The 22,432-nt window shown below is 51.1% G+C and overlaps 1 protein-coding gene across 5 annotated transcripts in view; it reads left to right on the top strand.

Annotated features, from left to right (window-relative positions):
• Window positions 1-18,243: 18,243 nt before the first annotated feature.
• The window catches only part of SBNO2 (strawberry notch homolog 2), a 66,655-nt gene continuing 62,466 nt past the window's right edge, over window positions 18,244-22,432 (top strand). For 4 of the 5 annotated variants that reach the window (XM_064280076.1, XM_064280075.1, XM_064280074.1 and 1 more), the window contains exon 1: window positions 19,964-20,088. The gene's annotated coding sequence lies outside the window, so the exon portion shown is untranslated. Of the gene's footprint in view, window positions 18,722-19,963; window positions 20,089-22,432 lie in introns of those variants that run through there. The other variant, XM_064280073.1, reaches the window with a different exon arrangement.

The following is a 22,432-nucleotide window of genomic DNA, read 5'->3' as shown; positions in this document are numbered from 1 at the left end:
AGGCTGTCATCTTTACAGGGCCCAATCACCAGGCCTTTCTTCCACAGTGCCACTGGGTGGGTCCCAACCACCAACCTTTCAGTTTCCAGCTGAGTGCTTAACCGTTGTGCCACCAGGGCTCCTTGTCCTCCCTGTTACATTAAGCAAAGGCTTGGACCTCACGGGAGCAGAAAGGGTTGTTAACTGAGTTGGGGGTTAGGCTTCGGAGTGTGATGTGATCCCAGAAGCAGTGGGAAAGCCATGGATGGGGTTATGTTTGTTTGTGTGTCTCATTTTCTCTTACTTCTGAAACTGATACAAAAATTTAAAAACCCACCGCGGTCGAGTTAATTCTGACACATACTGACCCTCTAAGACAGACTAGAACCGCCCCATTGGGTTTCCAAGAGTGGCTGGTGGATTCCAACTGCTGTCCTTTTGGTTAATGGCCATAGCTGTTAACTTCTATGCCACCAGGGCTCCAAACTGATACAGGTTTGTCCATAATAACTAACCTTCCCGGGGGCAGCGGGGGCGGAGGACGTTCAGTGGTAGAACCCTTGCCTTGCATGCAGGAGACCTGGGTTCAATTCCCGGCCGACACACCTCATGCAGAGCCTCCACCCGTCTGTCAGGGGGCTTTCATGTTCCTGTGATGCTGAACGGGTTTCAGCAGAGCTTCTAGACTAAGACAGACTAGGAAGAAAGGCCTGGCAACCTACTTCCAAAAAGCAGCCAACGAAAACCCTATGTATTATAGCAGTCCGATCTGGAACCAGTCACGGGAATGGCACAGTTGGGTTGTGCATGGGGTCCCCACAAGTTGGGGGCCGACCTGACGGCAGCTAACAACCACCACATTTCCTGTAAGTCAGAATTGACTCCATGACACCTAACAACAACAACATATTGATTGCATGTTGAAATGTTATAGTTTGGGATATCTTACATTGTTACGGATTGAATTTCATCCCTCGAAAATATGCGTTGTGAGACTCATGGGCCACATCTACCACAGCCTCCACCAGACTGAGTCCAGAACACCTAGATGGTGCCCAGCTACCACCACTGACTGCTCTGACAGGGGTCACAATAGAGGGTCCCGGACAGAGCTGGAGAAAAATGTAGACCAAAATTCTAACTCACAAAAAAGACCAGATTTACTGGTCTGACAGGGACTGGAGAAACCCCGAGACTGTGGCCCCCAGACACCCTTTTAACTCAGCGCTGAAGTCGCTCCTCAGGTTCACCCTTCAGCCAAAGATGAAACAGGCCCGTAAAACAAACAATAATAGCTCAGTCTTCTATATGAGAGTAAACGTGCACACCAGCCCAGGGGCAAGGACAAGAAGGCAGGATGGGACAGGAAAGCTGGCCAAATGGAAATGGGGAACCCAAAGTCAAGAAAGGGAGAATGTTGATATGTCTCGGGGTTGGCAACCAACATCACAAAACAATATGTGTATTATTTAATTAGAAACTAATCTCCTTGTAAATATTCATCTAAAGCGCAATTCAGAAAAAGAAAAACAACATGGTAAATCCTAACCTCTCTGCCTGTTGTTATAATCCCGTTTGTTATGTTAATGAGACAGGATTAGTGTAGGGTGTGTCTTGAGTCAATCTCTTAGGAAATACTGACTGAGGGGACCAAGGAAGCAGAGACCAGGAAGAGAGATGCCAAGCCACGTGAAGACTGTCCAGGAGCAGAAGCTCAAAGAGACAAGGACCTTCCTCCAGAGCCCCCAGAGAGAGCCTCCCTCTAGGGCTGGCGCTCTGAAATTCTGACTTCTAGCCTCCTAAACTGTGAGGAAATAAATTTCTGTTTGTTAGAGCCAACTAGTTGTGGTATTTCTGTTATAGCAGCACTAGATAGCTAAGACATAGGTCAAAATAAATATATCATTAAATTTAACCACTTTGTGCCCACCGCCATGACTGTAATAAAAATCACAAATAATGACGAGTGTTGGTGAGGATGTAGGGGAACTGGACCCGTATATACTGCTGTTGGGGATTTAAGCGGTGCAGCGACCGTGGACCTCAAAGCGTTAAACAGAGTTACCACATGACGCCGCAATTCCACTCCTAGGTATACGCCCAAAAGAAATGAAAACATACGTTCACACAAAAACCTACACATGCATGTTCACAGCAGTACTATTCACGATAGCCAAAATGTGGAAACAACTCAAATGCCCATCAACAGATGGATGGATAAACAAAATATGGGCCAGGCACACAATGGAATATTATTCTGTCATAAGAACGAATGACATGCTACAACATGGATGACATGCTACAGCATGGATGAGCCTTGAAAATTACGCTGAGGGAGAGGAGCCACTCACAAAAGATCACATGGTGTATGACTCTGTTGACGTGAAATGTCCAGAACAGGCAAACCCCCAGAGACAGAAAGATAAATGGCTACGAGAGGCTGATGTTTGAAAGGTGTTGCAGTCTGCTTCCATACGGACTGACAGCCTTGCAAACCCCACGGGGTCGCTATGAGTCAGAATCAAACCGACAGCAATAGGTTTAGTTTCTGGGGTTAAGGGGCTGCTGCAAACGGTTAAGTGCTCAGCTACTAACTAAAAGTTGGAGGCTTGCGTCACCTCAGAAGAAAGGCTGGGTGACCCGCTTCAAAAAAGTTAGCCGTTGAAACCGTGCGGAGCGCAGGTCTACTCTGACACGCATGGGGTCGCCTCGAATTGGAACTAACTTGATGGCAAAGGGTTGGTTTCAGGGTTGGGGAAGAGACTAATGGGGAGTGACTGTTGAGGGATACAGAGTTTTTTTTAGGGATATTAAAAGTGTCGTAAAATCCTCCCTCCCTTTTACAAGTGGGAAAACTGAAGCTCGCAGGCGAATGCCACCTACACAGGCCCACCTTCCATGTCCCTGGTGACGCTAGGACTCAACCCTGAGTGCCCAGCCCGGTGGCCCCAGGAGCCCCAGACGTCGCTTTGGTTACAGCGGGCGAGGGAAGGGACCGGCCGCTGTGCGCCCCTGAAGCCACGAGGGGGCGAGCGTGGATCACAGTGGAAGCGCCAGACTCTGCGTGTGAGTGTGTGTGTGTGTGTGTGTGTGTGTGAGTACCTGTGTATGATGTGAGAAAATGTTGAGAGTGTGTGTGTGTGAGAAAAAGTATGTTGAGAGAATGTGTGTTTGCGTGTGTGGGAGTGAGTGTGAACTAAAAGTGTGTGAGAATGTGTGTGTGTATGTGTGCATGGGAGAGAAAGTGTGTGTGAGTTGCTGTTAGATGCCCTGGAGTTGGCTCCAGCTCATAGCGACCCTGTGCACCACAGAACAAAACCCTGCCCGGTCCTGCGCCGTCCTCACAGTCATTGTTATGTTTGAGCTCATTGTTGCAGCCACTGTGTCAACCCACCTCGTTGAGGGTCTTCCTCTTTTTCACTGACCCTGTACTCTGCCAAGCATGATGTCCTTCTCCAGGGACTGATCCCTCCTGACAACGTGTCCAAAGTGTGTAAGATGCAGTCTCACCATCCTTGCTTCTAAGGACCATTCTGGTTGTACTTCTTCTAAGACAGATTTGTTCATTCTTTTGGCAGTCCATGGTATATTCAATATTCTTCGCCAACACCACAGTTAAAAGTCATCAGTTCTCCTTTGGTCTTCCTTATTCATTGTCCAGCTTTAACATGCATATGAGGCGATTGAAAACACCATGGCTTGGGTCAGGGGCACCTCAGTCTTCAAGGTGACATCTTAGCTTTTCAGCACTATAAAGAGGTCCTTTGCAGCAGGTTTGCCCAATGCAAAACGTCTTTTGATTTCTTGACTGCTGCCTCCATGCCTGCTGATTGTGGATCCAAGTAAAACGAAATCCTTGACAGCTTCAATATTTTCTCCTTTTATCATGGTGTTGTTTGTTGGTCCAGTTGTGAGGATTTTTGTTTTCTTTATGTTGAGGTGTAATCCATACTGAAGGCTGTGGTCTTTGATCTTCAATAGTAAGTGCTTCAAGTCTTCTTCGCTTTCAGCAAGGTTGTGCCATCTCCATAACACAGGTTGTTAATGAGTCTTCCACCAATCCTGATGCCCCATTCTTCTTCATATAGTCCAGTTTCTCAGATTATTTGCCCAGCATACAGATTGAATAGGTATGGTGAAATGATAAAACCCAGAAGCATACATTTCCTGACTTTAAACCAATCAATATCCCCTTGTTCTGTCCGAACAACTACCTCTTAGTCTATGTACAGGCTTTTCATGAGCACAATTAAGTGTTCGGGAATTCCCGTTCTGCACAATGTTATCCATAGTTTGTTGTGATCCACACAGTCGAATGCCTTTGCATAGTCAATAAAACACAGGTAAACATCCTTCTGGTATTCTCTGCTTTCAGCCAGGATCCATCTGACATCGATATACTGCTACAGCCGCTTTTGAGTGATCTTCAGCAAAATTTTGCTTGCTTGTGCTATTAATGATGTTGTTCGATAATCTCCACATTCGGTTGGATCACCTTTCTTGGGAATAGGCATAAATATGGATCTCTTCTGGTCAGTTGGCCAGGTAGCTGTCTTCCATATTTCTTGGCATAGACGAGTAAACACCTCCAGCGCTGCATCTGTTTGTTGAAACATCTCAATTGATATTCCGTCAATTCCTGGAGCCCTGTTTTTCGCCAATGCCTTCAGAGCAGCTTGGACTTCTTCCTTCATTATCATTGGCTCCTGATCATATGCCACCTCTTGAAATGGTTGAAGTTGACCAATTCTTTTTGGTATAATGACTCTGTGTATTCCTTCCATTTTCTTTTGCTGCTTCCTGCATTGTTTAATATTTTCCCCATGGAATCCTTCACTATTGCCACTCGAGGCTTGAATTTTTTCTTCAGTTCTTTCAGCTTAAGAAACGCCAAGGGTGTTCTTCCCTTTTGTTTTTCTATCTCCAGCTTTTTTGCACATGTCATTATAATACTTTGTCTTCTTGAGCCGCCCTTTGAAATCTTCTGTTCAGTTCTTTTACTTCATCAATTCTTCCTTTTGCTTTAGCTGCTCGACGTTCAAGAGCAGGTTTCAGAGTCTCCTCTGACATCCATCTTGGTCTTTTCTTTCTTTCCTGTCTTTTCAATGACCTCTTGCTTTCTTCATGGATGATGTCCTTAATGTCATCCCACAACTCGTCTGGTCTTCAGTCATCAGTGTTCGACGCATCAAATCTATCCTTGAGATGGTGTCTAAATTCAAGGATATATTCAAGGTCATATTTTGGCGCTCGTGGACTTGCTCTGATTTTCTTCAGTTTCAACTTGAACTTGCATATGAGCAATTGATGGTCCGTTCCACAGTCGGCCCCTGGCCTTGTTCTGACTGATGATGCTGAGCTTTTCCATTGTCTCTTTTCACGGATGTAGTAGATTTGATTCCTGTATATAGTCGCCATTTACGTTGGTAAAAAAAGGTATTTGCAGTGAAGAAGTCATTGGTCTCGAAAAATTCTATCATTCCATCTCCAGCATTGTTTCTATCACCAAGGGCATATTTTCCAACTACGGATCCTTCTTTGTTTCCATCTTTCACATTCCAATCACCAGTAATTAACAACACATCCCGATTGCATGTTTCATCAATTTCAGACTGCAGCAGCTGATAAAAATCTTTAATTTCTTCATCTTTGGCCTTAGTAGTTGGTATGTAAATTTTGAGTAATAGTTGTACTAACTGGTCTTCCTTGTAGGTGTATGGATGTTATCCTATCACTGACAGCGTTGTAGTTCAGGATAGATCTTGAAACGTTCTTTTTCACGATGAATGCAACACCATCCCTCTCTGAGTTGTCATTCCCAGCATAGTAGACTATATGATCGTCTGATTCAAAATGGCCAAAACCAGTCCATTTCAGATCACTAATGCCTAGGATATTGATGTTTATGCGTTCCATTTCATTTTTGATGATTTCCAGTTTTCCTAGATTCACACTTCGTGCATTCCATGTTCTGATTATTAATGGATGTTTGCAGCTGTTTCTTCTCATTTTGAGTCATGTTGCCTTAGCAAATGAAGGTCCCAAAGGCTTGACTCCATCCACGTCATTAAGGTCGACTCTACTTTGAGGAGGCAGTTCTTCCCTAGTCGTCTTTTGAGTGCCTTCCAACCTGGGGGGGCTCATCTTCCAGCACTATATGAGACAATGTTCCGCTGCTGTTCATAAGGTTTTCACTGGCTAATGCTTTACAGAAGAAGACTTCTGGGTCCTTCTTCCTAGTCTGTCTTAGTCTGGAAGCTCAGCTGAAACCTGTCCTCCATGGGTGACCCAGCTGGTATCTGAATACCGGTGGCATGGCTTCCAGCATCACAGCAACACGCAAGCCCCCACAGTACGACAATCTGACAGACACATGGGGGGGTATGAGTGAGAGATAGAAAGTGTGTGAGAGTGTTATGACAGAGTGTTTAATATGAGTGTGTGCGTGTATGAGTGTGAGAAATAAAAAAGTGTGTGTAAGAGTGAGAGGGCAGAACACTTGGGGACTAGACTTTCAGGCCCACGCACAGTCCTATGCAGTGGCAACAATCCCAGGTCGTCACCCACTGTCACCCCATCAGGTCTCATCACACCTACATCATCACAGCACAGGGGTCCCCAGCCTCACACATCTGAGATCACCCAACCTTCACTCGACACCAGGGCCTCTCGCCCTTGGCCCCGCTGGCACTGTAGTCTGGATCCTTCTTTGGGTGGGGTGTCCTGTGCACTGTAAGGTGCCGAGCAGCATTCCTGGCCTCCACCCACTTGTGCCAGTAGCACCCCCCTGAGTCATGGCAACCGCAAATGTCCCGGACATCACCCAGTGTCCCTTGCGGGGCAGCATCATCCCCCTTGGAGAACCTCTGTTTTAGAGAAACACACTGAAGTCTTAGTGGCTGAAAGGATATGATATCTAGGATTTTGCCTGAAAATAATCCAGGGGTGATGCTCAAGCTGAAGTATTGGGGAGATGGTGTCTTGTGTGCCACTGCTTAAACTGTTATCTTAAGTGAGGTTATCGAGAAGTATTTATTACAGAAAAAGTTACAAATACAGTCTGTAAGCACCATCACAATCAAGATATAAAGTATTTCTGTCACCTCAACAAGCTTCCTCACGGCCCCTTGTGGCCAGCCCCTTCCCTCCGACCTCCCAGCCCTTCCTGGCAATGGACCTAGTGTTTGTCCCTGGAGTTTGGTCTTTCCCAGAACATCACATAAATGGAGTTACACAAAACGAGCCCGGCTTCTTTCACCCCACGACACACATTTGAGATTTATACACTGTTGTTGGGAGTATCCAAGGTTTGTTCCTTTTTTATCATCAAGTCGTATTCCTTTGTACGGATAGCCATGACTTGTTTATCCATCCACCAGCTGAGGAATGTTTGGGTTGTTTCCACTTTGGGCCATTATGAACAGAGCTGTTAAGGACATCTATGTGCAGATGTTTGTGGGGATGTATGTTCTCATTTCTCTTGGGTAGACACTTAGGAGGGAGATGACTGGACTGTGTACTTGTGCATTTAACATTTCAACAAACTACCGACCTGTTTTCCAAAGTGGCTGCGCCGTTTTGCGTTCCCAGCAGCAACAGACAAGAGTTCCAGTTGCTCCCTATGCTCACCAACCGTCAGTTTTGTGGTTTGTTGTTTTTACCACTCGAATAGGTGGCACCTTATGTCTAAGCACGTGCATGCACGCACACTAAGATGGATTAATGGATGAGTGGAGGAAAGAATGGAAAGTTCTACATGTGATAAACAAATACAGTACAACGTTAGTCATAGGAACTGGGTGTTGGGTTTTTGCCATAAAATCCTTCCAACTTTTCTGCATGTTTGAAAATGTTCATAATAAAATGTTGGAAAAAAATAATTGTAGGTTAGGTAGTGATGAAACAAGATTGGCCAGAAGCTGCTAAGCATTGAAGCTGAGTGGGAGTCCCAGAGATAGAGCATACATTTTGCACTCCACATTGTTTTTAATTGTCATAAAATATATATAACAAAACATTTGCCCTTTCAACCATTCTTACATGCAAGGTTTAGTGACGTTAATTACATTCTCCATGTCGTACGACGATGTTTTTAGGTCCCGTTGAGTCAGCTCCGACTCATAGCGACCTCGTGTGGAACAGGATGAAACGCTCCCCGATCCTGTGTCGTCCTTACAACCGCTGCCATGTTTGAAACCATTGCTGAGTCCACTCGTCAATCCATCCTGTTTCCAAATTATTCCACCTTGATTAACAGAAGCTCAGTGCCCCGTAAGCAACAGCTTCTCCTTCCTCCTTCCTCCCAGCCCCTGGTAACCCTAACCTACTTTTGACTCAATGCATTTTGCCTATTCTAGATATTTCCTAAAAGCAGAATCACACACGAATTGTCCTTTTCTGTCTGGATTCTGTCACGGAGCATCACGTTTTCAACGTTCATCCGTGTCATAACATGTATCAGGCTCCATTTGTCTTTGTGGCTGAGTGATATTGCATTGCGTGGATGGACCACATTGGGTTTACCCGTTCCATCTATGTTCTACTTTTAAACAGGTTTGAAATATTCCACGATAAAAAGCTGGTGGATTATGGTGATGGAATACTTTGGAAAAGGATAGCAGTGATGGTGGCTCTTGTTGCTAGGTGACATCAAGTCGATTCTAACTCACAGCGACCCTATAGGGCAGAGCAGAACTGCTGCACAGGGTTCCCAAGGCTGAAATCTTTACAGAAGCAGACTGCCATATCTTCCTCCCACGGAGCTGCTGGTGGGTTCAAACCGCTGACCTTTTGGTTGGCAGCCGAGCACTTACCCACCTCACCATCAGGGCTGTTTATATAATTGGTGTCCCTGAACCACAAATGTAGAAATTGCTGTATTGGCGAATGTTTTGGTGTGTATATTTTCATGACAATTAAAAAAAAAAGTTGGGGAGGTCTAGGAAATGGCACTGGCTCACCGCTGGTGAGAGTGTAAGTAGTCAGTCTCCTGAGGGCAATCGGTGACGGCATCGGAAATGCCCGAGGCACAGAAATTTCCACTGCCTGGAATCCCACCCCACAACCCGCTTGTCCATGTGTGACACGATAGTCATGCCAGGCTGCCTCTGGCAATGGTGGCAGCTTGGACGTCCCCCCAAGGAATGGAGTACATTGATCCTGACTGTGGAATACTACATAAAAAAAAAAAAAAACTACATAGCCCCCCCAAAAAAGAACTGGGCACTCTTTATGTGTGAGGAAGTCCACCCTGAGTCAGGTAAACACAGGAGGGTGAAGAGCAGAATAAAGGGCATACCACAGATTGTGTGAAAGACAGGGAAAGCAGCCCCCAAAAGGAATGAAGCATCTACACACGCTACAACCGACGAACCGTGAAAACGTATGAGTGAGAGAGGCCAGACACCAACGGCCACGTATTGCATGATTCCTTTCATATGAAATGTCCAGAATAATGAATCCATAGAGACAGGAAGTAGATTAGTGGTTGCCTAGAGCTTGGGGAAAAGGGGGGAGTGAGTGCTAACGAGAATGGGATTTCCATTTGGGGTGATGGAATGTTCTGGAACTAAATAGAAGTGATGGTTGCACCACACTGTGAATCGAATTACTTAACGCCACTGAATTACACACACTGTTAATTTGTTAGGTGCCATTGAGTCAGCTCTGACTCATTGTGACCCTATGTACAACAGAAAGAAACCCTGCCCGGTTCTGTGCCATCCTCACAATCGTTGTTATGCTTGAGCCCATTGTTGCAGCCACTGTGTCAACCCACCTCGTTGAGAGTCTTCCTCTCTTCCGCTGACCCTGTACTCTGCCAAACATGATGTCCTTCTCCAGAGACCGATCCCTCCTGACAACATGTCCAAAGTGTGTAAGATGCATCCTTGCTACTAAGGAACATTCTGGTTGTACTTCTTCTAAGACAGATTTGTTCATTCTTTTGGCAGTCCATGGTATAGTCAATATTCTTCACCAACACCACAATTCAAAGTTGTCAGTTCTGTGGTCTTCCTTATTCATTGTCCTGCTTTCACATGCATATGATGCGATTGAAAACACCATGGCTTGGGTCAGGCACTCCTTAGTCTTCAAGTTGACATCGTTGCTCTTGAACACTTTAAAGAGGTCCTTTGCAGCAGATTTGCCCAGTGCAATGCATCTTTTGATTTCATGACTGCTGCTTCCACGGCTGTTGATTGTGGATCCAAGTAAAATGACATCCTTGACAACTTCAATCTTTTCTCCGTTTATCATGATGTTGGTCATTGGTCCAGTCGTGAGGATTTTTGTTTTCTTTATGTTGAGGTGTAATCCATACTGAAGGCTGTGGTCTTTGATCTTCATTAGTAAGTGCTTCAAGTCTTCTTCACTTTCAGCAAGCAAGGTTGTGTCATCTGCATAACGCAGGTTGTTAATGAGTTTTCCTCCAATCCTGATGCCTCTTTCTTCTTCGTATAGTCCAGCTTCTCGGATTAGTTGCTCAGCATACGGATTGAATAGGTATGGTGAAAGGATACAACCCTGACGCACACCTTTCCTGACTTTAAACTGTGCAGTATCCTCTTATTCTGTTCAAATGACTACTTCTTGGTCTATGTACAGTTTACTCACAGCACAATTCAGCATTCTGGAATTCCTATTCTTCAAAAATTATACACGTTAAAATGATTAACATGGTGAACTTTACGCTAGGCATATTTTACCACATTAAAAAAATACTAAAAGAGTTTATATAGAGAGTTCTCTGGAAGGGCGCTCAAGAAAGTGGTCAGTGTGGCTGCTTCGAGGGGCAGGACTGGGAGGCTGTAAGCGCTTGTGGGAGGGAGATTTTAACCCTTTTGACTGTTGAGTTTCAAAACAAGGAGACGCATTCCGCATTTAAAGCTGAAATTATCTCAGAGAAACAAATCAGCGAACTTTAGACAGTGGGACACTTTACAGGAAAACAACCTGGTTTCATACCAAAGAAAGATGAAGAAAAAAACAAATCAGAGGCAGAGAATGACAGGAATGGTGAACACCCAGGTTAAAAGAGACTTGAGGAGACGCATCACTTAGTTGTAGTGCGTGGACTTTACTGGGATCCATCGTCCAAAAAAGCCATTAAAAAAAAAAAAAAAGTGAGCCCTGACTGGCTAGTTGACGTCATATCAAGAGATTACTGCTCCTTTTGTCAAGGGTGATGGAAATGCAGGCGACGGTCGAACAATTAACCAACTGGGGTGAATTCACGTCACTCAAGTGTACGTGTGAAGATTGTTGAAATGCCAAATATTTTGTTGCATATATATTTAACACAGTTAAAAAAAAAAAAAAAAAAACCAAACAGTTTTTTAATTATTAAATGAGCTTAGAGTCCTGAGCGCTCCTGAAACTGAGGACCTGGTGGCTGGCTGCCTGGGAGGCGCCTCCTGGAAGGCTTACTGACTCCGGGAGATGAGGCCTGGGTGGGAGACAAGAAACCAGCCGGGCTGCGAGCAGAGGAACAGTTCTTAGACTTTTCTCTCAACTTTTATGCCTGTTCGAAATTTCCCACAGCAAAAACTTGGATCCCAGCAGTGAGGAAAAAGCTTGGCTGCTAACCAAAAGGTCGGCACTTTGAATCCACCAGCTGCTCCTTGGAAGCCCTACTCTGTCCTAAAGGGTCACTATGAGTCGGAATCAACTCAAGGGCAACAAGTTTGGTTTTTATGGTTTTATATGAAATATCTAGAATAGGCAAACGTACAGAAAAACCACAAAAACCAAACCCATTGCCGTCAAGTGGATTCCAACTCAGCAACCCCATAGGATGGAGTGGAGCTCCATAGGGTTTTCAAGGAGCGCCTGGTGGATTTGAGCCCCTGTGTTTTGGTTAGCAGCTGAGCTCTTAACCACTACACCACTTGTGTTCCCAAATGTACAGACGGAAAAGTTTATTTTTGGTTCCTGGGGCAGGCGGGAGGAGAGAGAACGCCTCATCGCTTACAGGCCTCTGAGCTTCTGTTAGAGGGGACTGAAAAATTCGGGAACGGTGAGGGTTAAACAACACAAACATATTTTAACTTTACTGAGGAGTTAAGCGCTCGATTGCTAGCGGAAAGGCTGGTGGTTCGAACCCACCCAGAGGCACCTCAGAGGACTGTTTCTGGAAGACCACAGCGTCGAAAGCCCTACGGAGCGGCTGTACTCTGCGTACATGGGGTCGCCAGGGGCCAGCGTCGACTTGGCGGCAACTGACAGCAAGGGCCAGGGGAGGGAGAAATGAGGAGGTGATGTACTGAGTACACGGTTTCTCTTTGGGGTGATGGAATGTTCCAGTAGGAGATAGTGGTGAAGGTTACGCAACTCCGAATATATTGAAAACCACCAAATTGCAAACCTAAAATAGGCAAATTTTATGGTATGTGTATTTCACTTCAATAAAAGAAAGACGATCAGTCCTGGTGGCCAAGGGGTAGATGGATGTCACAGCTGTATCTCTGAGAATAAAGTCACAAACACGCCCGTCGGGTCAGGTCCGGCTTCCAGCTAAACATCTCGCGGGTCCCAGATGGGGTCCTGGGACAGAAACAGGGCGTTAGGGGAAACTGAGGAAACCTGAATAAAACATGCACCTCGGTTAACGACAGTGTATGGATATTGAGTTATCGGATGTGACGAAAGCGCGGCTCTGACATGAGATGGGAGTCCCTAAGTGGCTCTTATGGTTGAGCATCCAGTGCTAACCAAAAGGTTGGAGGTTTGGGTCCGTCCACCTGGAGGATGACCTACTTAGGAAAAATTCAGCCATTGGAACTGCGGGGCACACTGGAGACTGTGGAGCACTCTGCCACACGTGGGGTCGCCAGAAGTCAAAGTCAACTCGATGGCAACTGTTTGTTTGTTTTTAATAGGGGATATTAAAAAAAAGGGAAGTTGGGTATGTGTGTATGTGGGAACTCTCTGTATTGTCTTTGCAACTTTTCTATAAATCTAAAACTAAGTTTATTTTTTCAGAAAAAGATAACCAGTTTAAGGGCTGACACAGGCCCCCGCTCCTGGCCACAGTTTCAGCGCCCAGGACCTCTGCAGACTTGCTGCGGTGCCCACTTCTGTCTCCAAAACCCCCGTGTATGTCTCATCTCCAGTGTGGGTTAGAATCTTTTGGTTGCAAGTGACAGAAAACCCAACCGAAACCGGCTTCAAAAAAAAAGGGCATCTTTTTGTTCATGGAAGTGAAAGGTCCAGGGGTAGGTCTAATGCAGGGTCTCTCCTCCTCAGCATCGTGGACATTTGGGCCCTGATCACTCTCTGGGGTGGCCCATCCTGTGCTCTGTCGGCTGTTGAGCAGCATCCCTGGCTTCCACCTACCTGATGCCAGTAGCCTCCTCCCCATCAGTTGTGACAATCACAAATGTCTCCAGACATTGACAAGTGTCCCCCGGGGGCCAGAAATTGCTTGAGATTGAGACCTACTGGCCTCGCAGGTTTCAAGCTGAGCTGGATCCAGGGCCCACAAACAATGTCACAGGGATGCCTCCACCTCTCCATCTCTTGGCTCTGCTTTCCTCTCTCTTGGCTTTTATCTTCAGCAGACTTCCTCCTCGTGGGGACAAAGCAGTGCCAGCAGCCCCAGACCTCACCCCCATCACAGCCCATCAGAAGGTCCGCCCCTCTCCCCCAGAGCTGCAGCCCAAATCCCAGGGAAGGTTCTGATTGGCCCAACCTGAGTCACATGTTTTCCCCAACTGCAGAGTGGGTACTTGGCCCAGTGATGTCTGGGAATTTGGGTCTGCAGGGTCCACCTGTGTGATGGCAGACAGGTCACTGCGTCCCTCTGGTCCCGGAGGCCCACCTGAACAATGGCTGGCCGTCCCAGAGGAGGGGTCTTGCTGGCCAGGCCTCCTTCTCCTAGTAGAGGAGAAGATGGGTAGCTCCACGACTCCCATCCAGAATGTTCTTGTAGCTCTACCTAGCTCACAGACAGGTCCACTGAGGTCCCAAGGAGCACAGGGTAGGAACCCAGGAGTCCTGAGCCAGGCTGCTCTTTGAACCACCAATCTTTCAGCTAGTAGTCCAACACTTAAACCTTTGCACCACACAGGGACTGCCCCCAGGCCCTGGCCCCCGCTAATCCACTTTCTGTCTCTATGGATTTGCCTGTTCTGAACATTTCATATCTTTGTCTTTTGGTGTTGGCGTCTCTCACTCAGCATCATGTTTCCAAGGTTCATCCAGGTTGTAACGCATAGCAGAGCTTCGCTCCTCTTTATGGCTGATCTTCCCTTGTGTGGATAGACCATGCTGTGTTTCTCCGTCACCGGTTGATGGACCCTTGGGCTGTTTCTGCTTCTGGGCTGTTATGAATCACACTGCTATGAATTTTTTTTTTTACTGTTATTTACGATAACACGCTCACCCTGTCCCAAACCCCATTCCAAATGCTTAATTCATACTGGTACTCCCCAAATTCTCATAAAAACCCCTAAGAGTGGTACTGTGATTATCTGCATTTTGTAGATGAGAACGAAGCAGAGAGGTTAACTAACATACCCAGGCTCACACAACCATTGTGCGGCAGAGACGGTATTTGAACCCAGGAAGTCTTCACACCTATGTTCATGGCCCCTTTTCTGCTCTGGGGGGTTAACACCTCCCCCCACCAATTCCAGACCCCCAAATGCTCACCTGTTGGAATTCAGATTCACCCCCATACCACTGAGATTCTGACAGGGGCGCCTGGGGAGTCAGGGTTCCTCCCGAGCCCCCAGGGGCACAGCAGGAAGGGGGAGGAGGGTGGTTGGGTTCCATGAAGTTCTCCCCGAGGGTGTCCTTGGGACTCAGCCGGTGAGTCAGCAAGGCCGGGCTTGGCTTCCCCGGAATTTCCCTCCTGGGCCGGGTGAGCCAAGGTGAAGGTTCAGGAAGTCCCCACACAGGTGACATCAGCTCCTGGGGCTGGTCACCTTGATGGAGCTCATGGAGCATGGCTCCTTGCATGCAGCTCCAGTATGCGCCCTTCCCTCCCCTCCCAGCCCCTGCCTTGCCTTCTCACGCCCCCGCTTCGGCTGCATCTTCCGCCCAGTCTCCTCCCCTGCTCTGATGCCTCCCAAGGCTCCCCACCACCCTGGGGGCAAAGTCCAGCTATTGGGTCTGGCCTTCAAGGCTCTCCCTGCCTCCCTCTGACATGGAGCTGGGCTCAGGGTGGGGAGAAAGGGCTCACAATTATACCCATCCGGGCCTGGGGGTGTCCTGAGGGATCCTTCCCTCTCCCAACTCTTCTCCGGCTCAAGTCTGGCTCCCAGTCAGCCCCTCAGAGAAAGAAGTTGGAAATTCGGTTCCTTCCTGAGTTCTTGGGGTGTCAGCTCAACCTCACGGGCTTCCACCGGCTGACCCTTCTGACGCCAGCTGTGGCTGTCCCCTCGGCCCCACCCCATCTAGCATAGGAGGGCAGATGGAGTGGCCTCTGGCCCCACCCTGTCCATGCCACTCCATAACCTTCCATGGCTCCCTATTGCCCCAGGATAAAGGCCTTGCCCCGAACTCTCCCTCCCCAGGCCCCTGGGCCCTGCACACCCTCCCTGTGGGCTCTTACTCCTGGGGGGCGGCTCCCTGGTGACCTGACCTCCCTTCTCCTTCCAGTCTGTCCTGCTCCCCTCCCCCAGCTCCCTGACCAGAGGATGCAGACCAGGATGCAGGTGTGTGCCCAGCCGGGTCACGGCCCCATATAACCCCTTCAGCCCTGGGCCTGGCCTCAGTGCAGAGGCGGGAGGGCCTTTTCCGAGAAGGATCTCAACCCCGTCCAACAGGTTTGCTGTCCCTGCAGCTGTCTCGGCCCCGACAGGGCTGGTGGGATCCTGCTTTCGGCTCAGCCAAGGAACGACAGGGCCGGGGACACACCAGCCAGTACTTGGGGACAGCCTGGAGCAGGTGACAGGTGGTCCTGGCCACAGGAAGGGTGTGGCAGCTGGACATGGCGAGGCAGGTTCCGGAGGGCCTCTGGCTTCCGGGGAAAGGAAGGAGGGAGACAGAGAGACCGAGTGAGAGACAGAGAGACATGGGGGAGAGAGGGAGGCTGGGGTGGGATCAGATGTAGCCTGGGGTGACCTGGGCAGGCTGCCTGGCCTCCGTTTCCCATTCTGCACACTGGGAATGGCCTGAATGGGGCTCAGGAGGGAGGAAGGGAGGGGGGTCACACGTGGAGGGAGACGGAGGAAGTGGGGGGAGTAGGCACTGAGGCTGGGGATGCCAGGGGAAGTGGGTGCCGAAAGGAGAAGTGGCGAGGGACCCAGCCGGGAGGCAGCCGGAGGGAGGAGGTACTCCTCACTTGGGAAGGCTGGGGCTTTCCAGAATGTGGGGAAACAGGAAGTGGCGAGGTCCTTGCCCCCATGGGGGCTGTGCCAGGCCAGGCCCACCTGCCTGGTCTCACCTGCCCTAGGTGTCCATGTCTGAGAATCTGGGCCAGGACCGCCCAGCCTCCTGGGATTCTCCTCCCTGGGCTCCTCCCCCAAGGCCTCTGTCTCCTGGGCCGCAAAATGGGCACAGCCCCCAGGCCTTCCCCCTGCCCAGGCAGGAAACTGAGGTGGGAGAGGGGGGATGAAGGGCTCCTGGGTACCACTCCCAGGAGGGAAACTGAGGCTGGGGGGCCCCAGGGAGACACCTCCCGGGAGGAACAGTGGGGCTGGGGGCTCCAGGGTGGCACGCTCAGGAGGAACACAGAGGGCAGCCTAAGTCTCCTCCTGGGCTTGCAGGGAAGCCCCAGCTGACTCACCCTTCAGGTTTCCAGAGGTCCTCCTACTGTTTAAATAATTACAACGGTGACAATGAGACCAGCCGATCCACACTGAGCACTTGCTCTTGGCCTCCTGTCCTCCTTGTGCACGGGGAGCCGTGATCACGCCCTTTTAGCAGGTGAGAGGAATGATGCTTGGAGCCAGGGGGCCACCCACCCAGGCCCCACTGGTAGCCTGGCTCTGGGACCCCATTTCTCTCTGCAGTCTCCCCAAGTCATGCAGCCAGATCTCACAAATGAAAATACAGGATACCTGGTTAAGTTTGAATTTCGGATGCACAGTGACTATTTCTGTAGTATAAGGATATCCCATATATTGCCTAGGATATACTTACTCTAAAAAAAAAAAAAGTATCCGTCGTATACCAGAAATTCACATTTAACTGGGCATCTTGTATTTTACCTGGCATCCCTACCTTCATGAGCTGGTCAAAGGGCCTCTGGAGACATTTATGAGGTCCCTGTGTGTGATGGGGGCTGAGGGGTGGCCTGAGGGCTGGGGGGCTTGACCTCAGACACAGCCTCACCAGGCAGATCCCAGGCCTTCCACAACCCCTAACCCCAGGAGCCCTCTCCCCCCATGAAGAGGTAGTGAGGACCCTCTCCTTGGGCTGGAGCTAGAGGCGGAGTGCCCCCAAGATGGTAAGGGCTGCTGGAGGAGGGGGTTGTGGGCACACGTGGCCAGCTGAGCAGCCTTCTGGGGGCTCCACTGAGGGCTGAGCCATGAGACTGGGCCTCAGCCTGACACCGGCACATACGTATTGTTCTCAAACCCCTCCTCTCCACTCCCAGTTTCACTATAGCGACCCTGTAGAACACAGTAGAACTGCCCCATAGGGGCTTTTCCAAGGAGCAGCTGGTGGGTTTGAACTGCCAACCTTTTGGTTAGCAGCTGATCTCTCAACCCTTGCACCACCAGGGCTCCTAACTTCATCATTATTCTTGTCTTATGGCACACTCATGTCTAAAACATTCACAGTGGACTTGGCGGAGGAAAGCGCCACAGGTCATCTGGGAACCCGTGTGATGGCCAAATACCAGACAAGGAGCCCTGGTGGCGCAACGGCTAAGTGCTTGGCTGCTGACCAAATGGTCGGTAGTTGGAACCCACCCAGTGGCTCCACAGGAGAGAGATTAGAACCCAGGAAACCCTATGGGGCAGTTCTACTCTGTCACTTGGGGTCGCTGTGAGTTGGAATCAACTCGACAGCACACAACTAATACTAGACACTTCATTTAGTCCCTGAACAATCCAGGATGCAGCACTCCTTATCATCATCATCCCCCACGGAGCCGTGAAGTAACTCTCCTGGGACCTCAGAGCTCACAAGCATAGCTGCCCCCCGGGCCGAGGGCTCCTGAGCTAGGTCCCCTTCGCTGTCCCAGGCTGCCTCTCCATGCTTCCCTGGAAATCCCCAAAATGACTAATTTCCTTGAAATCCCCAAACTTGGCAGATTTCTTCATGCTGAGATGGCTGGACCCACCCCGGCCCAGCAGACTGGCTCCATTTCAGGCAGAGTGGCTCCTAAAGACCACATGGTTTTCTCAGGGGACCAAGGGCAGGCTACTGAACAGCCCTGTGACTTAGTTTCTCCACCTGTGAGTTCAGGTTACTACCAGTCTTGACCTCCGAGGGCCGTCGTGGGGACAGGGTGGGTACCCAGGGCCGTGTGCTCAGAAGGACCCGTGCTGGGTTTAATACTTCCCTGTCCTCTTGAAATTCCTAGGCATTTTTGAACAAGGGGCCCCCCGTTTTCATTTCTCATGGAGTCGCTCAAGTCAACTGGCCTGTCATGTGTGGGAGGAAATGAGCAAGCGCAAGTGGACGCCATCTGTGCCTGACATGGGCTTATTCACCCTTCCTAATCCTCAGTGCCTGTTGCTCAATTTGACTTCTTTTCATTAGCTGTGAAATATAGTTTCAGAGCCAAAATCACAACCCGAACTGCCAAGAACTAAGCATGCCAAAGGGAAGCTGACTCTGGGTAAGTCGCCCTTCCTCTCTAGGCCTCAGTTTCCTCAACTGTTTCCTTGTGTCCGTAGGTTCAGGCGCAGAAGCTCTTAGCCTGAACTTTGTAGAGCAAATAGGATTTAAACATGCCCGTTCCCTCCGCATTCCCCTCAAATCAGGCCTTTGAACAGCTTTTGCTCTGCCCGGACCACTCTTCCCACTCTTTTCAGTCTGGCTAACTCCTACTTGAACTTCAAAGCCCTAGCTTCGATGTCGACTCCTCCATGTAACCCCTCCATGATTTTCCAGGCAGAGACTTTACTCCTCCTAGGGCCCCAGGCCTGATCTCATGGACGGGACTGTCTGGTACAGGCTCTGTCTTCCCTAGTCTGGGGCTCCCTGAGGGCAGGGCAGAGAATGGAGGCCCCTTTGGGCCCAGCTTTGCCTAGCTCAACTCCAGGCACAAAGCAACAGCCGTAAGAGTTCCTTGAGTGAATGAACAACATGGTGGACAAGCAAGCTCTAATTTCTGGGAGTTGGAGTGGGTGAGGGAGGCCTCCGGTCAGCAGTGAGATGGGCCCAGGGAGCAGCAGTAGTGCTCCTTGGTGAAGGCCTGGCAGATGAGGGAGTGGCGGCTCCCACACTGGACCCGCCTGAACCAGCCTGGCCCGTCCCACGGTGGATCCAAAGGGCTCAAGTCAGAGGGAAGTTGCCCTTGGGCTTAGCCACCTGTGCCAGGGCTGAGTCCCACCCTCTTCCCGGCAGTGGGGCAAATCCGGGCATCGTTTGCATCCGGCTCCTGGAAGCTTTTATGGGGAGAAACCCAGCGGCAGAAACCTAACCCTGCCCACCAGAATCCTGCCTTCTCTTGGGGTGGCCCCTGGGACGCTCGGGGACCCCTCGTGCCAGGCTCTATGTCGGGTGGGAGGTCTGGGAAGTCGTTCTGGCGGGGAGAACTACTGTCGGCAGACAATACTATAAAGAGGGAGCACGAAGGTGTAGGGGTGGAGGTGGGGTGGACCTGGTTGCATGGTCTGGAAGGAGGAAGTTTAGAGCCAAGATCTGAGACATAAAGGGCCGAGCTATACAAGGCACCTGGAGAGGGCACCGCGCGTGGATCCGAACCCTTGCCTCTCTGAGTCCGGAGTCGCTTTCGGGGCGACACCGCGGATTCCGGGGGCCACGGTGGTCCCTGGGGATGGCCCCGCCCCCGCTCCAAGGCCACGCCCACCTCGCAGCCCCGCCCATTGTTCGCTCCGCGGCCCCGCCTCCCGCGGCATGACCGGAAGTGCGCGGGGACCCCAAGATGGCGCCCGAAACCCGGAAGTGAGCGGCGGCCGCTGAGGAGCTTCGAGAAACTGAGGCGCCGCGGGCTCCGCTCCCGGCAAGACCGGGTCCGAGGTGAGGCGCGTCGGGCCGCGACCCCCGCCCCGCTTCGCCGCCCCGGCTCGGGCCTCGGCCCGCCTGCCCTGCTCCCGCGGCCGCCTGCGCGCTCGTCTGGGGTTCCGGGGTTCCGGGGGCGGCGGGTGGGCGAGCGCTGCGCGTGATCCCGCCCTCCGCGGCGACCCCCGACCCCGCACCGCGACGCCGACCGGCCCGCCCCCCGCCCTGAACCTTGACCCCACCCGCCTCGGCGACCCCCGATTCCGCCCTCCGCCCTGAAGCTTGACCCTGCCCTCCTCGGCGATCCCCCCTCAACTTTTCCTTCTAGGGTGACCCCTGACCCCGCGCTGCTTGGTGACCCCCCTCCGCTTCACTTATCTGTGATCCCCTGACCCCTCCCTTCGTGACTCCCGATCCCATGCTCTTAGGCGACCTCCGACTTTTTTTTTTTTGGTGACGCCTGACCCGGCACTCTTCGCTGACCCCTAAACCTGGCCCTAGATTTCTCCCCACCCTGCTTCTCGGGGGTTCCATTATTCCTCCTTCCTGTGACTCTTCGACCCTGTGCACCCCCATGACCCCAGCCCCGTTTCATCTCGGTGGTCTCTGATCCTGGGGGACCCTTGCCCCTTTTTCGTGTCCCCTACCCTACTTCCTGACCTTATCGTTTACTTAGTCCCCTCCTTCCCAGAGCCCCCTCCCCAAAGCCCCCTCCTTTTCTGGCCCCCCCAGCGCAGCCCCCTCGGGCTTCCTCAGCCCTGGGGACCCCCCGCCTCGCAGCCTCTCCAGGTGGGCAGAGAAGCAAAGACCTTCCTCTTCCAGGGCCAGGAGGGGATCCCACATCTTTGGAATGGGGGCTTGGGGAAGGGAGTCGTGTTGTCCTTAGCTAGCCCAGGAGGGGCTGACAGCAGGGGTCTGCTGAGAGAGTTGGGGTGGGAGTGCATGCCTCCCTGCGCCTCCAAGGATGGGAGGAGGGAGGCTCGTGGACAGAGGCGGGGGTCAGTAAGAGCCCAGACCCGAGGTGGGGTGTAGGAGCACATGTGGGTGCACTGGAGAGCAAGGCCGGCACGGTTGGTCCTGCCTGGAATTGGGCTGTTGCCACCACCTCAGACCCTAAATAATGGGGCTGTGTGCCCTGGAGGGACTGACCCAGACTGGGATGGGGTGTGTGTGTGGATAGAGCCCCCACCAAGCACCTCTGTACGCCGGAGGCAAGGCCTGGGGAGGCAGTGAGGTTTGTGGGACTGCTTCGGAATGTGGGGCGTCTCCCTGAATAAAGTAATTATAACTTTCTGGAAAAAAAAAAAAAAAATTGTTCCCGGGCATCCCCTGCCTTGCGCTTCCTATAACGCCGTGGGTACTGCTTGTTCTGAGAACATTCTTCCTCCTAGTTGGGCCGGGTCTGGTGCTGTGTATTTGCCACCCTGTAGTGGGGGTGCCGGCCCGTGGTTCAGGGACTTGTTTTACAGTTTGGTAGGGGGCCTGGTGTCAGCCAGAGGGGGCTGACTGCATCTGGGCACCCACTCTGCCTGCCACCAGGTAGGCTTGTCAGGCCCTGGAGCCTGGTGCCCTGGGTGCTAGCCTCGCGTTGGGCACTTGGTGAACATGGTTGGAAGGAGAAAATGAGGGGTGGGGCCCTCAGGGCCAGATTCCAGAGGGAAGAAAGAAAGCCTGCCAGGCTCACGCTTCTGTCCAGCGATGGCCAATGGGGTGGCGCCTTGGGAGGGATTGGTGTGAGCTTCACTCCAGCCTGGAGCTCCGTTCCCGCTTCCTGGGTAGCCCAGCTCTTGACCAGCCCCGTGAAACCAGTTGCTGTCGTGGACTCCGACTCAAACGGCCCCTTCTGTGCAGAGGAGAGCTGTGCTCCATAGGGTGTTCAGTGGCTGATTTTTTGGACATAGATCGCCAGACTTTCCGAGGCGCCTCTGGGCGCATTTGAACCTCCAACCTCTCAGCAGCCTGGTGCTGTGACCATTTGCACTATCCCATGAAGGGGAAATCGGAGTCCTTCCTCCTGACCTGGGGCTCACTTGCCTGGAGAGGGAGGCACTATGCTGTCTGGGCACCTGCCCTGGACCAGCCTCCCTGAACTCTTGTGTGTGGACTGGCCAAGTGCCTGCCCTACACCTGGGACCTGGGGACTTGGTGGCACATCCAGTGGCCCAGAGAACATGATGCCAGCCAGACCGGGTCCTCTTTCTCCCAGTTTCCTGGGGTTCCTCGCCCTGGCTTTTCCCATGTGAGGCTGGGAGTTGTTTCTGAGTTGTCCGCTCTGGGGTCTCGGTCCTACTGAGGCCTGGTGGAGGAAGCCAGCATGTGGGATTGGGGCACTGGGGCTGGTGGGGAGGGCAGCCCAGCGAAG

The sequence above is a fragment of the Loxodonta africana genome, chromosome 3, assembly GCF_030014295.1.
Source record: "Loxodonta africana isolate mLoxAfr1 chromosome 3, mLoxAfr1.hap2, whole genome shotgun sequence".
Classification (NCBI taxonomy): Eukaryota; Metazoa; Chordata; class Mammalia; order Proboscidea; family Elephantidae; genus Loxodonta; species Loxodonta africana.
The sequence above is the reverse complement of the archived record's forward strand: the minus strand, read 5'-3'. Positions and strand labels throughout refer to the sequence as shown.